Source organism: Ambystoma mexicanum, chromosome 1q (genome assembly GCF_040938575.1).
Source record: "Ambystoma mexicanum isolate Mex_15411 chromosome 1q, UKY_AmexF1_1, whole genome shotgun sequence".
NCBI lineage: Eukaryota > Metazoa > Chordata > Amphibia > Caudata > Ambystomatidae > Ambystoma > Ambystoma mexicanum.
In genome coordinates, this window is record NC_090922.1 from 606,000,067 (window position 1) to 606,022,594 (window position 22,528).

The 22,528-nt window shown below is 48.8% G+C and overlaps 1 protein-coding gene across 1 annotated transcript in view; it reads left to right on the forward strand.

The window, feature by feature from the left end:
* The window catches only part of PAPPA2 (pappalysin 2), a 1,097,660-nt gene that overhangs the window by 443,282 nt on the left and 631,850 nt on the right, over positions 1-22,528 (forward strand). The gene's annotated exons all lie outside the window — the stretch shown is intronic.

The following is a 22,528-nucleotide window of genomic DNA, read 5'->3' on the forward strand; positions in this document are numbered from 1 at the left end:
TAGCCCCCATGTGGGGACTTGAAGGGCTCATAATATTCTGGTGTTTGCGTTAATGCTATTTCCTGCTTTTACAGTGGCGGAACAGGTTATTTCTACAATGTATAATGTGCCGTCTTTCTTCAAAGCTCAGAGACCTCCCTGCTATCTGTCAAGGCTACCTACAGGATGCACACGCTGAACCAAAAGGGCGACGCTCCACATCCCATCGTGCATCAAAGTTGAACTGGAGCATCCGACCCAGTCCTTTAAGGCGAGGTAGCAATACTTACAGACAGATGGAGATGCAGAATATTACTCAAACATCAATAATCAAAACTGACTCAGGAAGTTGGCAGAGTGCGACTGTTTTAATATCAATTATCTAAAACAGGGAGTTACAACGAACATCAAAGCATTTGCTCAATCTTCACACTCAATGCAACACATCAAAACAGCTTTTATACTAAAAACTCGTCATCATTGACGTCTACCTACATTGCAAACTACAAAAACCTATTTGGAATGTGATAGGCTTACAAGGAACATCTAGGTATACGTTCCATACTGGTCAGAGAAGGTGATTGGGTCTCTAACATCAGGTGGGGCAACTAAACCCTCCTCTAGTGCAGGTCACTACGGATGTCATCAAATACACAACGTCCCATTGGTTACACAAACTATAGGGCTCTCTATTACGTGTCCCTCTATAATTAATTCCCTTGTACCCCTCAGTAATATTCCACCTACGCAAGCAGCATTCAGGCTGGCACACAGGTGCTAGTGGGCTGGTCATAACCATAGCTTCCCACCAATTAGCCCTGGCATCCATCATCGCACTTGCAACCTACTAGTCAATTAAAGCTTTGAACTCGGCCTTGGAAATGTTCTCTGGGCTGGAGAATATGAGGGAGTATAGCATACTCTTTGTTTTGATACAGTTCATCACAGTGTCTATTTTCATCTGACCATGTGACTGTAGACCATGTTTTCGAGTCTTACTGCATTTGAAAAAATACTACTATTTGATGAACCTCTGGCGTCTTCAATGACTTTGCCCTTCCCTTAAGACAGAATGCTTGTTATTTTTACACGTTCTGTAATTGTTTGTACGCACATCCAGGTCCATGATGGCCTTGACTTCTTGGTGTTGATCCAACCAAGCCTTTCTTTGATCCACCTTCATGTTGAGTTTACGATTTCTAACTGCGACACACTGAAAACGTCTTTCTGCTTTCGGAATCCAGCTCTGCTAAAGTGCGTTGTGGAATCATCCATAGTCCTTACATTTCCTATGTGTATATGTTGGTACATCACTGCAATCTGTTCACTACATAGCCAGCCTTAAAGAATACTTTGTCTACTTGCGTTGCCGCGTCTGTTCACTTGTAAAATGACTTGATAGCTTCTTTATTATTTCTGTAGCATGAACATCTTCATTTCGAGCCTGAAATGTTGCTCATCTTTAACACCTCCTCCGTAGCTTCCATGGAGTGCTTATGTTCACTCGTCTCTGCATCTCTTCTGGGTGCGTCAATTCTGCTAGTCACCAGTCTGCTTTCTCGCTTACCATTCCCACGTCCTCCGGGATTTCATTTAAATGGCCATCATATTGTTGTGTATTCATGTATGGCTTTCTCAATGGGAATCTTACTTCCAGGATTCTCTTCGGTATAGGTATTCTCACTGGCAATGCAGATGTTTCACATTCTGGCTCCCAACATATAGGCAGCATGGGGGAGGAGCTTTGGTTGGGGTACTTGACCCCATCTCTACAAAGGGATCCAGTTCCTGCCCCTGAAGATCAAGCTGCTTAGGGCTTGTGATTTCCTTGCATTGTTCTCATGGGGTATGCAGACCTCCTGTGATGAGGCGTAGGCACCATATGCTGATCCCGGCACTACCCAAACCACTTCATTAGCCTCCCTACCCAGCCCTTTGCATCGCAAAGGAGCTGCTGAACTTCACACTTTTAAACACACATCCCAATATACACAGTTGAGCATGCTTACCCCAAATATTCCAGGTTTACTCTAAAACTTTGTGGTGCTGTGGGATGTTTTTACCCATGCATCCAAGCCCTACCATAAAACAAACTGTACATTACTGGCATTGAAAACATCATGATGGCCAGAACTCCCCAGAGAGTGCACAGGGAAAACATGAAGAATAGGCTGCCACCCATTTTTGCCTATGTTGTGAGCACAGGAGGGCACTGCCTAAAACCACCATTGGGCTACCCACACAGTAGCATGAAACCATTGGGAATGGCAATGCTGATTGCCAAAAGCAACCCAGAACTGTGGGGAATTCATTTTCTTAATGTCAAAAATGGATGCAATACGGTGCTCACCACTATCAGAAAGCTGGCGTTTTAAAACCACCAGACTTTTGTGTACAACTGAACAAATGAACCCAAACCAGGCCAAGGAAAGACTTGCTAAGAGGTGGATACAATGTAAAACTATATTCTGAAATGACTTGAAGGAAGTAATTATTTAATGTATATATAAAAAATAGCTCGGGATGTCAGCAGCTTAAGTGAATTTGGGTTTAAAGCCACTAAAATCGAAATGTTTAGAATAAATGAGTGACCTACTTGTGAGTGTCACATAGGTTGCAATTGTGTAAATGTCATAGTTTTGAACTTAGAATCAGCATTCTAGCTCCATGTGCAAAAATTGTAAGTTGGATTTGAATGTAGAAAACTGGGAACTAAAGTGACATTTAGCTGAATTCTGCCTGACAACTACCCCCGACAGGAGTTGAACTGGCTCAACAACTCTTCCCAGGCCTGGCTGCATCCTGCTGCCCCTGCCAAAAGGAGATGACACCTCTCTGATTGAATTAGGGGAGTGGCACCTGGGGACTACAGGAAACTAAACAAAGCACTGTCCCTGGCTCAGGCAAATGTTATATTGGGGGGGTTGTAAAATGGCTTCCTCTTGGGAGAAACTGGGAGGGGCAGTGCCTGTGAGAGCAAGCTGAGCTTGGGGGAAGTGGATAAACCAGAAATTCCACCATGTGCTTTGAAAAACCACACCCCTTTGGGGCCAGAGCATGATTTTAAAAAGATAGATAATTCATAGTGCGGACTTGTAAAAATTATATAAATAACATCCTCATTCTTGTGATTTTTCTGTGCACATTTTAAGAGGTGTTAGGACCCTGTGGTATGTTCTTGGGGATAGTAGCGGAAAAAAAGGTTGTTACTCCAAATGTATGCATGTTAAAAATCTGACACTTTATCATCTGAAACCCATATCCCTGGTGCACATTTGTGTAAAATCTGGAAAGGTTTAGAGGTCGTTATCTGGATGAAAAGGGGAGAATTCTGTCATTAGTGGACACGACATCGTACAAAGACAGGGATCGGATGGTTTGGTGCTACAGAAAATATGTTAACTGGACCTATAATATTAGGAAAATGGTACATAGATAAATATGTATTTGGATCAGAAATAGATTTGTGTGCAATTTGACAAGGGGAGGATCCTCTGACCATTAACCTACAGCATCACTTTGACACTCCATTTCTTTCCCCCAATCAAGGGAGAGAGGAAAGCTTGGCCAATGATAAGTGAGAGGGGCAGGCTTAGCTAGGCCCAGGCACACACCCATTTTCAAAACACATAAAAGGATCATTAGCCGGAGATTCTGGATTAGATGTACCACTTGTGCAGCTTAATACAGTGTGCCAACTGACCGGATACACATATCCGGTTAGATCACCACGCTGTTTTACACTGTGAAAGCACTCCTCAAAGGAACGCTCTAAGGAAACGGTCTGTTTTGCAAAATAAAATACAAACTTCTGTAAGTCAGGAAGGAACTCAAATTCCAGAATGATGACACTGGTAGACATCAAAATAGCCAGAGAGCACTTCTTACATAAGCTATTTGTGAGAGGTGAATGGACTGAGCAGGGCCAGGATGCGTGGTTGCAGGCAATCACACAACAGGTCACGGCAACTGGGTTAGATATCTGGAGAGATCAGGGTCCCTTACATGTGGCCCTGAGAGAACTATACATGGCTCCTAAAGCTAAAGATGAACACGACAAGATGGTTAGGATAGCGGCATATTTGTATCTATATATGGGAGCCATGCAGGACAAATGTGCAGAAGGCCAAGATCTGGCAAGTAGGCAACTGTTGGCATTAGAGAAGGCCCAATCTGACCTGGTCTCTTCTGTGCAGAGGAGCCAGGAGTCAGAAAATTATAGTAGCCAGTATATCATTAAAATAAAAGAGGACATGGATATACTGCAACAGGAAAAGACAGATCAGGATACCAGAATTATGGCTTTGCAGAAGGAGCACCAAGACAGTTTGGACTCCTTACTGCAGAGCCAGAAAAAGCTGGAGCAACAGATCAATTTCAACAGGGCATGCACAGAGCAGGTTGCCACCCTGCAAATCCAACTAGGACCCTGTGGTATGTTCTTGGGGATAGTAGCGAAAAAAAAGGTTGTTGAATTCTGTCATAAGTGGACACAACATCGTACAAAGACAGGGATCGGATGGTTTGGTGCTACAGAAAACATGTTAACTGGACCTATAATATTAGGAAAATGGTACATAGATAAATATGTATTTGGATCAGAAATAGATTTGTGTGCAATTTGACAAGGGGAGGATCCTCTGACCATTAACCTACAGCATCACTTTGACACTCCATTTCTTTCCCCCAATCAAGGGAGAGAGGAAAGCTTGGCCAATGATAAGTGAGAGGGGCAGGCTTAGCTAGGCCCAGGCACACACCCATTTTCAAAACACATAAAAGGATCATTGAAATCCAGGTAGAGACATTCACTTTCCACTTTCTTGCGGGACGCTTTGCCGGGAGACTTCAGACTTCACATCCAGAGATCCAGACTTCAAATCCATCAATCTCCAGAGACCAGAAATTAACTCCAGAATTTGTAGCAGAGAGGCCTGAATCCACAAGCTGAATCCTCTTCAGGAGGCCTCAAAACCAACCAAACTATTCAACAGCCGGGCGAGCTGTTTGAATTCTTTGCCAAGAACTTTTGCAAGAACCTGTAGCAGTAACCAGAGAGACCGCTGTATGCGGAACCACTAGCAGAACCGATAACTGAACCGGAGACCCAGAGACCAGATCGCTGTGAAGAACCGTTAGCAGAAGTCCAGCCAATCCTGACCCGATCGGTGACGAAGTCGCATTCCTGTCCAAAATCTAGTGTGAGTACCCAGCTAGCACTGTGCCAAAACCAATCTCTTAGTTTAAAATAATCTAATCCAAACTATTGTAGCCTATTAGAACTGCCTCCTAGAATCGTGTCATTCTGTCATCTTTAAAACTGAAAACTGTCATCTGTCATTCTGAGCTTTGAAATTTAAAATCCGAAAAACTACCTTTACTAAATCGGCCGTACCTCCGGAACCGTTTGTGCTAGGAGCAAGTTCTAACTGTCATCTTAAAGTTAAGATTCTAAGCTTATAGTGCCTCCGTAATTGTGCTCAACGCACGTGACTAAATTTGCCGCGATTTGACATTTTGCTTAATTTCAGCCACGTGTAAAAAGATTTGTCCTTGCTTTCCTTGTTGAAATTCGTGCGCAACCTGACAATCATTCATAGAGCATTGCTAAAGTGATCCTGAATTAATTTGACTATCTCTCACTCACCCTGATCCTCCTATAGGGAAATAAAAGCAATTTGAGCATATTTCTCACTTCTTTGCATACCACATCAAAGTATATTGCCTATGTTTAAAACTCCTACCTGTTTTCCTCTGAGCTTGCTAGGGGGAACTGAATTATATTTGATTGCATTCCTGAGAACTGTGTGCTTTCTTCCATCTCTTTACATTGCATAAGGGGGGGGGGTGAATTGCTACCAGGGGGAAAAGTGATTACATTGTTTTGGTTGAAATCATATCAAGTTTATTTTCTTTACTGCATTTCATTCATCATTGCATTGTCTTTGAAGCCATAAAAGCATTCTCAGCTACTTTATCCTCTCTATATCACTTCTAAGCCATCAAAAGAGTGTACCACTGTAACATTATCCATTGTTGATCACTATCATCTTCACAAGTGTGCTATCAAACATTAGTTTATTATAAAAGTGTGATATATATATTTCTGAGGCTTGTGGAATCTGCTTAGATCACATGCTGTGCATAGGCCGACATCTAGTGGAAGCTGCGGAGTATTACAGTTTGTTTTTCGAAGTCGAAAAATGGGCGTCGACACAGGGCGTGCCAGTAATACTATCCCTAGTGTGACGTCCCCTGTACCCATGATCCCTCACGCGTCTAGGATCCCCAGATTGTTTTTTTCCGCCATTCTGGTCGGAAGCACTTCATCGGAGTTCCCTGGCTTTGCCATATTTTCACTCTAAACTAATTCTAATTTGCCCCGTTTGGCCAACCTTTCGTCGATCAACATCTCGACGCCGAACCGGGGAGGAGATCAACGTCGAATACCCGACGGATTGGGCCTTGAGGCTTCCGCCTCGGCTCGGGCCTGGGCCGCTGGCCTCGGCCCTACAAGTAGGGAGAGTGGGGGTGGTACACTTCCACACTCGACACCTTATTACCTACACACACTTGCCCGCTGCCCAGAGGCGCGTATGGAGGGTACGCCCTTTCAGTTTTGCCCCAAGTGTAATAAGAAATACCCTTGGGTAGATAAGCACGCTACGTGCAACCTTTGCCTACCCAGAGACCACCCCGAGACGGGTTGCAGGGCCTGTAGCAGGTTTAAGGCAAAAACTCTTAAGGACCGCTCCACCAAGCGTTGGGCCCACCACGCCAAGCTAGCAGCTATGGAGGCGGAGGGTACCTTCAGCGACGGCAGCGACGCCGAACTTTCGGACGGCGAGGGCACCAAGGCGTCGAAGGACAGCCGAACGCACGTCCCCGGCCTCGGAAGGTCGTCCGTCCTGGCGACTATGGGGAAGTCCCCCGGCGACAAAAGCGTTACACATACACACGCTAAACACAAAAAATCCACCCGAGATTCGACGTCGTCGAAACCTCGGAAAGAGGCACAGAAGGAGCGGTCCGAAAGGACGTCCTCTGGGCGGTCCCGGTCGAGGTCGCCGCACGCCGTCAGGCAAGCCTCCACACTTGCACAGAGTGCCTCGACCATTAATATCCCGGAAGATCAATCGTCCGGAGACGAACACGACTTCCACCCCCAGACTGCACCCCAGGAAAAGGGTACATCACTTGGGAGTAAAGAGGGGCCAGTTTCGAAGGCTAGTTCGAAAGACAGGGATTCCACCTCCGATCCTCGACGCCAGGCGTCGAAAGATAAGGGAAAGGGGAAACACACTTCCACCCACGGGGAAGGGGGTAAACAGCAAAGGAAACAACCCTGGCAGTCCTCCACTACAAAAGAACTGACCAAGTCTTCTCAGGGCCAATCCATAGAAAGTCCCAGCAAGGTCACCCCAAGCTCAAAACTCTGGTCATGCGAGGACATTGACAGAGTAATGTCAAGGATGTCTTCCTTGGCGAATTTTTTCGAAAGACACCCTGAACAACTCCTAGCTTTAAACCCTCAGGAAGATTCTCCCTCAGGGTCAAGGGACCCTATCACCTCAAATAAAAGACCCCGGGTCGAGACACCATTTAGGCCTTTAGACCCCATCGAGGTCCAACCCTATTCTTACCTCTTCCCTACAGACCAAGGAAACTCTTCCCTTATAGAAGGTCAGGAAATTGACACGCCAGAAGATCCTGCAGGATCAGATTATTACGGCGAAGACGAAGACGAGGATGAGCCAGAAAATAGCCCAGATATTTTCAGAATGGACTCACCAGTCGAAAGGGAAGCCCCAGTGTCCGGCTCCCCAATAGATAATCAGCCCCTCCTGAATGAACTGCTCTTTCGGGCAGCTAACCACTTCCACATAGACACACAAGGTGTCCAGGAAGAAAGGGACTTTGCGGAAGAACTAATAGGGGAAAGGAAGCCAGTAGCCCAGACCATTCCCATCCTAAAATCTGTTCAACGCAGAATAGCACCATCCCTTGTCAACCCAAACCTGACAAGACCTGTAAATCCGAGAGTGGAGAAGCTGTTTAAAGCAGCCCAGTCGGACCCCCTATATATTAGAGGTCAACTTAAGCCAGACTCTCTAGTAGTAACCAACACCCGCAAAAGAGCTGGTACACCATTATCTTCCTCTGAGGCTCCCCCCGACAAAGAAAGTAAAAAACTTTATGGTTTTGGCAGGAAAGTAGCTTCCACGGCAGCCTACCAAGCCAGAATCGCGAATTCCACCACACTGTTGGCTAGCTACAACTGTCACCAGTGGGAAGAAGTGGCAGCACTAATAGACTCTGCTCCCGAACCCCTTAAAAGCCAGCTAGCTCGCATTTGTGCGGAAGGAAGGAACGTGTCAGGCTGCACTGTAAAAGCAACTCTGGACGCCGCTGACAATGCGGGTAGACTTATAGCAGAGGGGTCTGTCATCAAAAGGCATGCTTGGTTGAGGCAGTCGGGATTCAAAGCAGAAACACAAGCTGCGCTCTTAGACAAACCAGTGGAAAGTGATCTCCTGTTTGGGAAGGCAGTCGAGGACGCTCTAAAAAACGCTAAGGAAGAATTCGACACCCTCAAATCCCTTTGCCAGTTAACTACCAAACCACCTAACCAAAGAGGGAATGGCAATTTTCGTCGCCCCCGCGGCCAAAATTCCAATAGAGGAAATAGCTACTCCCACACCCAGGGGACACAGTGGAACACCAGCTCACAACAGTCTACCCAGGCGTATGGTAGGGGTAGTAAAAGAGGACGTGGTAGAGGCAGAGGCAGCCCCAGTAGAGGAGGAGGCACGCCTCCACCAAAGCAGTGACGCTCAGTTCAGGGTCCCTTCCCATGCAACCCCAGTAGGGGGACGAATATCAAGTTTCACCCAGGCATGGGAAGGGATAACATCCGACAGATGGGTGCTGTCAACAGTATCCAATGGGTACTGCATAGAACTACTGCAACGTCCCCTAAACCATCCTCCAAGACAAAAAGTCCACTCTTTACAACATCAGAAGATCCTCCTCGAGGAGATCGCCATTCTGCTAGAAAAGGACGCGATAGAACTCGTCCCGGGACACCAGGTAAACAAGGGTATCTATTCAACTTACTTCCTTGTGCCAAAGAAAGATTTAACAATGCGCCCAGTTTTAGACTTAAGGCCTGCCAACAAGTATGTCAAGCCCCAAAAATTCCGTATGACCACACTACAAGAGGTAATCCCACTCCTAAAAAAGGGGGATTACATGGCAACCTTGGATATGAAAGATGCCTATTTTCATATTTCCATGCTCCCGGCGCACAGAAAATACTTGCGCTTCAAGGTGGACAGTCGCCACTACCAATTCAAGGTACTGCCCTTCGGGATAGCTTCTGCACCAAGGGTATTCACCAAGGTACTGGCGGTGGCAGCTGCACACCTACGCAGGGAGGCAATCCCAGTGTACCCTTATCTGGACGACTGGCTCATAACGGGGGAAACACCAGGAATCTGCAGGTCAAACATTCAGAGGACCATCGACCTCCTCCACAAATTAGGCTTCTCCATCAACGAGAAAAAGTCAAGTCTGGTGCCAAGCACCTCAAAACAGTTTCTAGGAGCTATCCTAGATACTCAGAAAGGATTGACCTTCCCTTCGGAAGAAAGAATTCGGAACATACTTCTGCAAATTCCGCATTATCAGTCAGGTCAACAGATAACAGTACGCAAAGCTATGCGGTTACTCGGCATGATGGCGTCATGCATTTACCTGGTCCCCCACGCGCGTCTGCGCAGGCGTCCCATGCAGGAATGGTTGGCGAAACAGTGGTCTCAGGCAAGTGGTCAGTGGGACGATCTAGTGGTCGTTTCGCCAACACTCGTACAGAACCTACACTGGTGGACAAGAGAGAATCTCGCAAAGGGGAAACCCTTTTACGATCCCGAAGTACAGGCAGTGGTAACTACAGATGCATGCCTGACGGGGTGGGGAGCTCACCATCTCCACCACACAGCTCAGGGTCTCTGGTCTCACTCAGTAGCCAAGAACCACATCAATCTGCTAGAGCTTCTGGCAGTATTCCGAGCGCTGCAGGCGTTCGAGCCCCATCTACTAAACTTGTCGGTGCAGATCAGGACGGACAGCACGACAGCCATGTTCTATCTGAACAAGCAAGGAGGGACTCGTTCGCCAAATCTGTCCAAGCTTGCCCAGAAAATATGGAGATGGGCACTCAGACGGAACATCTTCCTGTCATCGCAACATGTTCCAGGGGAGCTCAATTCCCTAGCGGATGCTCTAAGCAGAGACTCCCTCCCAGAAGAACACGAATGGGTCCTTCACAAAGACGTAGTAGAAGATCTCTTCTCTCAGTGGGGTTTCCCCACTATAGACCTATTCGCCACAAGCGAAAACAAACAATGCCCAGGATTTGCATCCAGGTTCCCACAACCGGACTCCCAGGGGAATGCCCTGTGGATGAACTGGTCAGGGATGTTTGCGTACGCTTTCCCACCAACTCCTCTCATCAGGAAGGTGGTGTACAAAATGAACAAGGAATCGATGACGCTCATCCTAGTTGCTCCCATGTGGGCGAGACAACCATGGTTTCCACACCTACGCAGGATGGCGGTATGCGAACCCATCAGACTCCCAGCCTGGTACAACCTTCTGTCCCAGCAACAAGGTCAAACAGTGCATCAGGAACCCAACTCTATGAACCTAGCAGCATGGCTCCTGAAGTCATAGAGTTTGGACATCTCAAATTACCACAGAGGTGTATGGACATTCTAAAAGAATCTAGGAAACCAAATACAAGGCACTGTTACTTTGACAAGTGGAAAAGATTCGTTATCTGGTGCCAGAGTAAACAAATCAACCCGGTTGATTGCACTCCTTCCAACGTTGTAACATACATGCTCCACCTGCTGGATGCAGGGTTGGTTTTTAACTCTCTGAAAGTACACCTGGCAGCCCTCTCAGCCTACACCACATCCCATAACAAGGTTTCGTGGTGGAAAGTACCAGTGGTTAAAGCCTTCATGGAAGGAGTAAAGAGACTTCACCCTCCTATCTCGAACCCACCGCCAGGATGGGATCTCAATGTGGTGCTATCTAAGCTCATGGGGCCCCCCTTCGAACCCATGCATAAAAATAGTCTCAAACACCTGACTTATAAAACGGCCTTCTTAGTAGCCATTACCTCCATAAGAAGGGTCAGTGAAATTCAGGCTCTGTCAGTGCAAGATCCTTTCTTTACTATCCACAAGGACAAACTGGTTTTACGCACACACCCTAGATTCTCACCAAAATTCATATCCAAGTTCCATGTAAACCAGTCCATCGAGCTTCCGGCTTTCTTCCAAAACCCACAAAGCTCAGCTGAGGTGAAACTACACACCCTAGATGTGCGTAGGGCGGTCTTATACTATGTAAATAAAACCAGACCGCTAAGGAAAACAGATCAACTGTTTGTCTCCGTAGCTACAGGCAGAGAGGGGGATCGCGTCTCTAAGGGCGCTATCTCAAAGTGGATTATCAACTGTATACAGCTGTGTTACTCTCTTTCTGAAAAAACTCTGCCTTTTACGCCAAGGGCCCACTCTACCAGAGGCATTGGGGCCACTCTGGCTTTCATTGCAAATGTTCCCCTTGACACCATTTGCAAAGCAGCTACTTGGAGCTCTATTCACACTTTTACTCAGCATTACTGCATTGACACTCATTCCAAGGCAGATACACAAGTGGGACAAGCGGTTCTAAGACACCTGTTTGCTCATGACCCTTCTCACATCCCACCTCCTTCTTCTGGTACTGCTCGCTAATCTATGCACAGCATGTGATCTAAGCAGATTCCACAAGCCTCAGAAGGGATACATTACTCACCGTAATCGTATTTCTGATGCTTGTATCTGCTTAGATTCACATGCGACCCACCCTTCCTCCCCTCCGAGAGAAGGCGCATGGTTGCTTGTAGTCTTACCTTTCTGTCTATCTGCTTGGACTATCTGTACTCACGCTACTCCTCATGCTACCTCATGTCAGGAAAAACACAATCTGGGGATCCTAGACGCGTGAGGGATCATGGGTACAGGGGACGTCACACTAGGGATAGTATTACTGGCACGCCCTGTGTCGACGCCCATTTTTCGACTTCGAAAAACAAACTGTAATACTCCGCAGCTTCCACTAGATGTCGGCCTATGCACAGCATGTGAATCTAAGCAGATACAAGCATCAGAAATACGATTACGGTGAGTAATGTATCCCATATATATATATATATATATATATATATATATATATATATATATATATATATATATATATAGTTTAATTTTCAAATAAACCTTTTAATTTGCAAACCTTCTTCGCTCAGTGGGGTCAGGGGGATTCTAAGAGAGGGGTGTTATATAAGGGTTGTCATCCAGAGTAAACAAACTGGACATAAAAATATATCAATAAGGGTTTCCCTCAGCATCCCAGACTAGGCTTTGACTAAGCTGTAGTGTTGAATTGAATCCGCTTACAAAGTGGGGGCTCGTAGCCGGAGATTCTGGATTAGATGTACCACTTGTGCAGCTTAATACAGTGTGCCAACTGACCGGATACACATATCCAGTTAGATCACCACGCTGTTTTACACTGTGAAAGCACTCCTCAAAGGAACGCTCTAAGGAAACGGTCTGTTTTGCAAAATGAAATACAAACTTCTGTAAGTCAGGAAGGAACTCAAATTCCAGAATGATGACACTGGTAGACATCAAAATAGCCAGAGAGCACTTCTTACATAAGCTATTTGTGAGAGGTGAATGGACTGAGCAGGGCCAGGATGCGTGGTTGCAGGCAATCACACAACAGGTCACGGCAACTGGGTTAGATATCTGGAGAGATCAGGGTCCCTTACATGTGGCCCTGAGAGAACTATACATGGCTCCTAAAGCTAAAGATGAACACGACAAGATGGTTAGGATAGCGGCATATTTGTATCTATATATGGGAGCCATGCAGGACAAATGTGCAGAAGGCCAAGATCTGGCAAGTAGGCAACTGTTGGCATTAGAGAAGGCCCAATCTGACCTGGTCTCTTCTGTGCAGAGGAGCCAGGAGTCAGAAAATGATAGTAGCCAGTATATCATTAAAATAAAAGAGGACATGGATATACTGCCACAGGAAAAGACAGATCAGGATACCAGAATTCTGGCTTTGCAGAAGGAGCACCAAGACAGTTTGGACTCCTTACTGCAGAGCCAGAAAAAGCTGGAGCAACAGATCAATTTCAACAGGGCATGCACAGAGCAGGTAGCCACCCTGCAAATCCAACTAGGCAGAGAGAAAGAGGAAAGCAATAAATTGATTTTGAAAGACCTGGATACCCAGGCAGAGTTTGATGAAGAACGCCAGAAAGCTGGTGCCTTTCAAAGGCAGAGGGACGACCTAGCGTCACAAATGCAGGCTCTTGGTCAGGAAAGGGATACCTTAGGCCAGGAAGTATGCCATTTAAAAAGAAAAATTGAAGAAAATCACTTGGCCCTCCAGGGGCTGGGTGACCTCCAATTAGGGCTTGCTAGATCACACCAGGAGGGTGGAGGAGGCTCTGGCGAGAAAGGAGCAGGCCAGTAGGGATGGGGCTCAGGAGGTAACCCTCCTGCAGCAGAGACTGGCCCAGTACTCCAGGACCAATCAGGAGGCACAGAGAGAAAATGAGGCTCTCTGTCAGCACAATGATAGGCTCCAGCAACAGGTAGCCATGCAGGGGAGACTGATAGAGTCTAGTAAGGTCTTAACTGAGGAACTGAAAGCGCAGGCTCTTGCATTGCAACAGAGAGCAGGGGCTGACAGAGATGAAGTTTGCTGGGAAAGGGAAACACCTGAGCATAACCTCAGAAGCCCTAGTACCAGAGGCCTTCATCTCTCTCAGTCCCTGGACTCTTCCACCCCCATGTCCCCTGGCGTGCATGAGCAAGGGCCACAGGAATGGCAGATTACTATCCAGCCAAAAGTATGGGGCTCATAGGCCAGTACCACCCAGGAATTGATGGGCGGGCACCCGGGTATGGGCACCTAAGTACAGTGCAATTTAGTGGGGAACCCCAGGAAATTAGGCCCACTAAGGGCATCCTGAAAACCTCTGCCCAGTTAGGTCACTGCGGGGGGGTACCCATCAAATCCTGGTAGCAAAGAGGGATCTGAAGACTCCTCTGAGCGTCACAGAACACCAGAGACCAGGTCCCCACATTCTGCCAGCTATTCCCAGGCTCGCAGAATCCGGGAAATCCTGGAAGATCAGACGGACACCTCTGGGAGCAGTGCTTCTGAATCAGAGGATGAATGGACCAGGGTTACCCAAACCAAAAAGGCCAATAAGGTGAAAAGGGCCTTGTTTAAGGACCCCTTAAAACAGATTAAGGCAATCAGGAGTGTCATCACGCCTTATCATAAGAACGCCAAGTATTCTGTTTGGGAACACTTGGAGCTCTATGAGCAAATGATGCAGACTTTCCATTTGAAGGACAGCAGTAGCTGCATCCAGTACGTCAAATGGACATTCTCCCCTGAATACTCCAGTTTCTTTGCGGGCCTGGGGGACCAAAACCATTCAAGATGGTCCACATATAGGGGGGCCATCTTGAAACATTTTTCTTTACATAGAAATCCCCAAGAGACTCGCAAGGCAGCCTACAATTTGCAATATGGGGAGGATCAGGCCCCACAAGAATTCATGCAAGAATTGAAGCGTGCCTTTGCGCAGACCACCAGAAGGGTGCGCACGGACAGCAGAGAATTCATCAACACATTTTTCCATGCTCTTCCCAAGTACATAATGACCCAGCTCGTGAGAGATTTTCACGAGATAAGATCTTTAGACTGGGTCATTGAGCAAGCCACCCGGATCTATGAGGTGCAGAAGCCCATAGAAAATAAAAGTAATGCGCAGAAAAACCAAGCCAAGGTGGCAGAGGTAAAGGTTGCCCCCGTTTTAGATTTGGAGATGGGGGGGCCTAAAAACCTGCCTGCGCCAAATAATTCACAGCCCAGAAGGCCCTCGGGCCAATCACAGACAGGGAGTCGAGGAGGTAGTCCCACAAATGGGGTCCCTCGCTCCCCTGATTATGTAAGTCCCCGCTACAAGGGAAACCGACCCATCCTGGGTTATGTGTGGACTCCTCCAGCCCAAGGGGGGATCCAGTCAAGCACCTAACCGAGAGAACTTCCCTCCAACATGAATACGTGTTGTAGGCGAGCGTGTAAAACTTCCTGCGCAGCCCTGGAATACCCGCACCCAGCCCAATCGCGTGTGGAACTTCTCACGCACCCCTGAAATACACGTACCCCGCTCCGCCAGGCCCGATCGCGTGTAAAACCACCCGCGAGCCCCAGAAATACACGTACCCCGCTCTCGCAGGCCCGATCGCGTGTGGAACTTCTCGCGCACCTCTGAAATACAAAAACGCACACGCTCCCCCAGGCCCGATCGCGTGTGGAACTTCTCGCGCACCTCTGAAATACATGCGCACAGGCCAATCGCATGTGGAACTTCTCGCGCACCCCTGAAATACACGCGCCCAGATCAATCGCGTGTGGAACTTCTCGCGCACCCCTGGAATACACGCACACGCTCCCCCAGGCCCGATCGCGTGTGGTACTTCTCACGCACCCCTGAAATACACGCACACGCTCCCCCAGGCCTGATCGCGTGTGGAACTTCTCGCGCACCTCTGGACTACACTCGCCCAGACCAATCGCGTGTGGAACTTCTCGCGGACCCCTGAAATACACGCGCCCAGGCCATTCGCGTGTGGGACTTCTCGCGCACCCCTGAAATACACGCACCCAGGCCATTCGCATATTGAACTTCTCGCGCACCCCTGAAATACACGCACACGCTCCCCCAGGCCAGATCGCATGTGAAAATTCTAGCGCACGCGTGTTCCCGAAACCCGTAATACGCGTTCTCCGCTTTGCGTTTGCTGTTTGCCAGTCCGGTAAACTGGTACAGGGTTGGCACGGCCCTTTGCGATGGTTTTGCGATCTTGATGGCTTTTCCTTGCGCAAGGGCGTTCTTGGGGGCGTAACTGGCGCTGCTGCAGGGTCGCTGCGCCACGTCTGCTTTTGGAGGCGAGAATCCATGAATACGCTGTGCGCGGAAATTGATTTTATCGCACGCGGCTGGCGCAGACATTCACACGGGCACGCTGTGCGCCAGCCGCGTGCGACACTTTTGTGAGGAATTCCATGAATCGGCCTGTTTATTTTTTCGAATTTCGAAAATGTGTTTGTTTTTTTGCACTTTATTTCCTTTTTTAATGAGGTTGGAGACCACCTGCAACCCCCACCCCCAGATCCACCCACCATTTTTTTTTATTCCCTAACCCAAACCCCCATCTATTTATTTTGAAAAAAGTGAAACAATACCACAAAATTAGATTACAAAAATTCAGTGTTTTCAGCCTCGTTGTTTTGCCATTTGTTTTTTGCATGCGATACCAACAGTACAGTTGCAACAGTACAGTGTTGGGGGATGGAGGGGAAGAACAGCAAATACCATGTATGGGGCTTGTATTGAGGGTCTGAGGGGGTATGTGTGTCTGTCGGGAGAAGAGGGTAGAGGGGCGGAGAGGAAAATAGTTCCACTACTTTTTTTGTGTACTCTTGAACTTCCGTTGGGAAGGATCAATTGAATGAAATGTGCATATTTCATTTTAACATCTGTTCACTTCCTGTGACGTCACTTGCCATTACACATGTCAGGGGTCTACAACTTGCAGCTCGCCAGATGTTTTGGTCTACAAACCCCAGGAGAGACAAAGTTTGCAGGCTCCTCACATATGTTACACTTTTTTTTAAGGACTTGGGCCCTGCTGCTAACCAGGGCACCGCACACGAGCCCAAGAATGAGACACCACATCCTTACTTTGAGTGTAGATCGAAAACGCTGCCATTCTCACTCATCTGGAATAACTCTTGTGTCAAAATAGATGAAACATATCTGACAAGTGATTGAACCTGTGTTTTTGAAGCGTCCGCTTTCCCACGGCGAGCACTTAGTTATATTGTTGGTCTGAAACCATTGAGCAACTCTAGGATTTATAGCCACTATTTGTCTTAAACAGATGTTTGTTCGCCTGACGTCAAGTGGACACAGGCAGCACATTGTTATTCCTTATATTTTACTGTTTAAATGTGTTGTCACATCTCAGCCCATGTGTTTAAAAACGTGTGTGCTTTAGAACCTGTCCCAACTTTGGGATTGTTTTTACAGCTATGCTGGCTTCAGCAGTCAGCTGGTCTTCCAGTTTCATAAATCAGAATGATTATGGCTGCTCCTGGAACCAAAAAAGAGGCTTTCACTTCAGAGATGCTCCTGTGGCCAATAGATATCGACTCATTTAAAGTGAACGTCACAGGTCACTGGCCACAGAGGCAGTGAGGGCGCAGGGCATGGATGGATGGATGGATGGATGGATGGATGGATGGATGGATGGATGGATGGATGGATGGATGGATGGATGGATGGATGGATGGATGGATGGATGGATGGATGGATGGATGGATGGATGGATGGATGGATGGATGGATGGATGGATGGATGGATGGATGGATGGATGGATGGATGGATGGATGGATGGATGGATGGATGGATGGATGGATGGATGGATGGATGGATGGATGGATGGATGGATGGATGGATGGATGGATGGATGGATGGATGGATGGATGGATGGATGGATGGATGGATGGATGGATGGATGGATGGATGGATGGATGGATGGATGGATGGAGATGGATGGATGGAGATGGATGGATGGATGGATTAGTGGGTTATGGATGGGTTGGTGGGTTTAGGTTGGATGGGTGGATGGGAGGTGGCTGGATGTATGGGTGGGTGTGTGGTTTGGGGTTGGATGGGTGGATGGGTGTAGCTGGGTGGCTGGATGGATGGATGGGTGGGTGTGTGGGTGGAAGAATGGATGGATGGATGGATGGATGGATGGATGGGTGGATAGATGGATAGATGGGTGGATAGATGGCTAGATGGCTGGGTTTGGCTTTGATGGGTAAATGGGTGGGTGGTGGATGGATGGATGGGTGGGTGGATGGATTGGTAGATGGGTGGGTGAATTGATGTATAGGTAGGTGGTTTTGGGTTGGATGGGTGGGTGGCTGGAGGGATAGGTGTGTAGTTTTGGGTTGGGTTGAAATCCCTTGGGACCCATTTTTCCTTGGGAGGAGTTCCCCCATCTCTGAAGGAGAAGATCCTTTTCCCAGGATCCTCTGAGGATCCCTCTCCCTCAAATTGGAAGACCTGTACCTCCTCCACAAAGTGGGTCTGTTTGGGTCCTTTGTTTCTCCTACCTCCTCTCTGCTCCTTAGGTGGCAGACTTTCAGGGGTAGGAGATTTTGTTTCCGGTTCCTGGTTTTCCAGGAGCTGTTTACAAGTTGGGAAGGAAGCTTCCTCCAAGGCTTTAAACCCCCCTTCCCCTTGTGCCTCCTCCCTGGGAACCGGTGGGTTATCGGGGTGCTGCCCCTGTCATTGTCCTGGAGCACCAGGCCCAGAGTTTGGGGCATTCTGTGCCGGCATGCCCATCTGAGGATCCTGTTGCACCCTCAGCATGTGACCCAGATCCCGTGCCATGTTTTGGACCTGGCGCTCAAGTTGGGAAACCCGCTCTGGTTGATACAGGGTTCTGTTTTCTCCACTTGGCTGATCCCGGGAAGGGTAGCTATCCCTTCTTTGGTAATACCCTGGGTTGGGAAGATTTGGGTACCCCTCCACCCTTGGCCTCCCCTCTCCCGGATTAGGTTGTCTGGGCTCAGGGAATTGGGGAAAGAAGGATGGATGAGTTTGGGGCTGGAAACCTTGTGGATGCCTGGGGAAAAAGTTCGGCCCAGGGTTTGGTGAATTTCTGCCCTGGAATCGAACGTGGCCAATCCGGAAACACGTACGCCAGCAGGAAGTAGGCGTACGTCCACCCGCACAGCATAAAAGTGCACGCAAACAACAAACAGGCTCAGACGCCAGGATGAACATACCGTTCCTAGCAGCAGTGGCCGTGGGATACCGCAGGAGGAGGAGGAGGATAGTCCGGGCCAGAATTTTTACGCCCAGAACCAGCCTTTTTGGGATGCCTGATGACCATGTGTATGGGAGGTACAGGTTTCCACCTCACATAATACTCGACCTGGTCAGTGAGTGGGAGGATGACCTCACATCAACCACCCTGTGCTCCCAAGCACTCAGCCCCCTGGAGAAGGTCCTCAATGTACTGCACTTCCTGGCCACTGGATCATTTCAGCGGACAAGTGCCATAGTGGGGGGGGGTGTCACAGGCCACGCAGTCACGCTGCCTACACCAGGTCTTGGCCATCATCACTGCACGCCCATCAGTCTGCAGGCACATATACCTGCCCAGAACACCTGCAGAAAGGCAGGCTGTTGGCCAGGATTTCTACAGGGTGGCACAATTCCCCAAAGTGCTAGGTGCCATTGATTGCACCCATGTGGCTCTACGTCCCCCCAGGGCAACTGAGCACATCTATAGAAACCGCAAGCACTGGCATTCCATCAACGCCCAGGTAGTATGTGATGCCAAAGGAATCATCACCTCAGTATACGCCAACTATCCAGGCTCCACCCGCGACAGTTTCATCTACAGAATGTCTACCCTAAACCGGGACATAGAAGCTGGGCGGCATGGCGATGCATGGCTGCTCGGTGAGTATAAATGCCACTGCGCATGCATGCATGTCAGATACTGAGTAATGTCACAACCCCACTAATGATACCCATCACCACCTCCCCAGGGGACAGTGCCTACCCTCTCAGCACCCACATGATGACGCCAATTCGGAACCCCACCACGCCACCCCAGGTAAGATACAACACAGCCCACATTGCAATCCGGGGCATCGTGGAGAGCACATTCGGAGTGCTCAAGTCACGCTTCCGCTCCCTTGACCGTTCTGGCGGGCAGCTGTTATACGCTCCCCCAGTAGTGTGCAGGATAATAGAGGCAGCATGTGTCCTGCACAACGTTGCAACACGCCGGGGCCTGGCCGTGGACATGGTGGTGCCCCCACATCCCCAACCACATGCATGCCCACTGCGCATGGGAGGGGAAAGGGCACGGGTGAGGCAGCCCGTACGCAGCTCGTGGCTAATTACTTCACATAAAATCACACCCCTGTGGAGTGCACACAGCCCTGGCACATACCAGCTGACAATCAATGATGATTGTAACTGACAATTATGATGTGTCAATGGACAGTCAACTGTCACAACCATACCAGCCTGAGATTGTACATCTGGAAGTGTTCCATTGTGTGCTTCCCTACCTACACAAACACCACCAATGCTGTGTTCAAAAGACACACTTCTATGCTGCTAAAATCATTACCCCCTTGCAAGACACAACATGACAAAAGTGCCATGTCACCCAACCCCTCCCCAGCACCGCCACTCAAACACACCATGGCATGGCATGCCATGTGAGAGCAAACAAAGTCATCCCCCAAACATGACACGTGTCACAAAGTACAGTGTCCCTAATGGAAACTGGCCACACACAATATGCCCACATAAATGTAGAAACAACAACACACATGACCAAATACTTACCACAATACAATCGACATAGCATAAACATGACAGTACTAAGGCAAAGGATACGTAGTCTTACAACATGAGAATGCCAGCACATCCACCACCTCCAACTGTACAGTGTTGTTGCCACGCACATCTGGAAGTCCACTGCTCACAACATGAGCTCCATCTCCAAAGTGGACGGCCTTGTGAAGACATGAGGAATGAACCTGCAAATTAGGAGGGAGACATGGATGCACAAGCACACATCAATACTCCATGCAGTGCACACTACAACAACAATATGCACTAGGAATGTATACACAGCATTGACTACAGACTGCCCACACATGTCGTGGAAGTCCAACGTCACTGTGTAAGTCACTGTCACTTGGGCACACCCTTTGCAAGCCCATGGAAACGGGAAGCAGGAGGGGTGTGTGTCTCACAAACCCAAGTATCTAACCCAAACCAGGACAAGCCTGCATGTGCCCAGCCGGAATACAGTGGATGCCCACGGGAGGCACACAAGGCAACGCACTGCAACAAAAAATCAAAAATCAAAAATCATAAATGGCCATGTGTGGGCCAGGGGGGTGGGGGAGGCCACCCAGGAGGTCCGAGGACAGGGTGCCCACCAACAGCCACCTGCGTGAATGTTGCAAAAACAAAACACCTCCATGGGCTCATGGCCTGCACGGCTACTAAATTGTGGGAGATTCACTGCTGGATTCGCTCTCCTCAACCTCTGCTGCTGCTGCCACAGGAGGTGGTGGTGCTATGGGAGGCAGCCCACGCAAAGCCCTAGTTTGGTCCTCCATGGCAGCAAGCATGCGGGTGTGGAAGGCCTCGTTCTGGAGGGATATGGTGCGGAGATCCCCATGCAACATCTGACGTGTTGCCCGGACCTCCGCCCGAGTTGCCTGCATCTCTGCTGAGAGCGTACGGGTGACGCGCTCCAGCAGCTGTTCGGTCCTGGTGACAGTGGAAGCCTCAAGGTCCACAAGAGTCTGCCTGAGGTGCCGGACCTCTCCCCTCAGGGCTTCCCTCTGTCCCTGGGCATCTATAGAAATTGATTCCTTCAGATTGTCCAGGGCCGCCTGTCTGTCCCTGTTGGACGCCAACATGTCCTCCCTGACTGATTGGCAAATGGAGTCTGTTGCCTGCTGTAGTAGCTCCATCTGCCTTTCTGGGGGGACAATGGAAGTGGACACCCTCTCCATGGCTTGAGCTATCATTTCTGATGATGCTGCATGTTGGTTGGCCATACCGTAAATGGATTGCTCCCATGCAGTATTGCCCGGTGGCGGACGGCCACCGCATTGGCGGGCACCACACCTGTCTGGGGCAAGGCGAACTGCGCCTTGCTGTGTCGGCACTGCCTGAGGCTGCAGGACTGCATTTCCCCTCTGAACTGCTGCCCCAGGAACATGATCAGATGTTGCGGAGTGTGGCCCTGCATCCATAACCACCACAGGCGCACCTACCAACACTGACATCCCCATAGTGGGCTCTACCCCTGGTGCAGGTGGGTCGGACAGAACAGTATCCCTTCCATGAACACATACCTGCGAATCCACATAGGCCTCATCCGAATCAACACCTGAAAAGAGTTCTGGGGAGGTGCAGCCAGGGACACCCCTGGACAGTATGGCCTGCAGCAAGAGAGGGTTCTCCCCCACCACCAAACCACGTCCCCCACTGGTGCCTGGTCGTGCTTCAGATCCCTCCTGGGCCTGCACCATCTCCTATCCCTCAACAGCATCAGGTGCGTCATCCTCTGCAAAAACACGAAAGACAAAAAATGGAAACAGGCATTAGCACCATGGCACGCTATTAGGCCAGACAAGCTACAGTACCAGTACTTGATTTACACATGTCCCACATGACTATAACCCTCCCATGCATGCACTGTCCATGAGTTGGAAGGGGAGGAAAATGTCAGACACTGATGACACCAAGATAGGAGAGCAACACATC